The sequence below is a fragment of the Diadema antillarum genome, unplaced genomic scaffold, assembly GCF_040938485.1.
Source record: "Diadema antillarum isolate AM-2024a unplaced genomic scaffold, OU_Dant_1.0 scf00000086, whole genome shotgun sequence".
Classification (NCBI taxonomy): domain Eukaryota; kingdom Metazoa; phylum Echinodermata; class Echinoidea; order Diadematoida; family Diadematidae; genus Diadema; species Diadema antillarum.
In genome coordinates this window covers 1,776,496-1,777,500 of record NW_027270975.1, presented here as the reverse complement: position 1 = coordinate 1,777,500, position 1,005 = coordinate 1,776,496, and positions in this window count along the sequence as shown.

The window sequence follows — 1,005 nt, the reverse complement described above, 5'->3', positions numbered from 1 at the left end:
AAGATTTTGTCGTATTCATATGACGCCATGAGTGTTTCATGATATTGCTATCGTTATTGTACACTCTTAAACATCACGGATCAGAATTGACCCGGAGAGGGTGAGATACTTGTGACTCGAAAAAATGGTCAGAATTCTGACCCGAGTTTTGTTTGTTTGATTTTGTTTGTTTGTTTTGGTTTTTTGTTGTTGCTTTTTTTAAGTCTTATGATTAGAAGCATGTGGAAAGACAAGGTAGTCATCGATGTTTATCAATTCGAGTCGGTATTTTGTATCCAAGACAGATAATGTTGATATTTTCAGAGCGTTGCCTCCCTACTGATGCCACATAAACTGCGAAATTGTTCTCATGTACGATTAATGCAGTTCATGCATGTACAAAGTCTTTACGTATTGTCAAAAAAAAAACCACACACACACACACACACACACACACACACAAAACAAAAAACAAACACGCATTCCCATGCACACTCTGTCACTTGTGAAAATCAGTTTGTACCACGAAAACATATTGACTGATCATCCTCTTTCTCTCTCCCTGTAGCAGACAGACAGACAGACAGACACACACACACACACACACACACACACACACACACACACACACGTCACAGGACCCCACGATGGTATACTCCCTTCATGTACGAGAAAGACCTACTTGCCCTGCCACCGCTGCGATATTATTTGAATAATAAATCCCAGGCAGTTTATATCACATCCCGTTTGGTCATTAAATCACTTTCAGTCGCTGGCTGACCTTTTTATGGGCGTAATGACTAGTCATATCAAGAACCAGGCTCCCATCTGCTTATTTCCTTTGCCACCACCTTCAAGGTACTTAGATATTATTCTTTAATTGAATCCCATAAATTCAAAGGTTATTGAAGTCTGTCTGCCATGGCTAGCAACTGAATGGGAGTTGAATTGTTTGACTATCCATGGAGCTAGTAGCTCCATGGACTATCCAACAGTTATCGGGCTCACACCTGTAAATAAAAATGG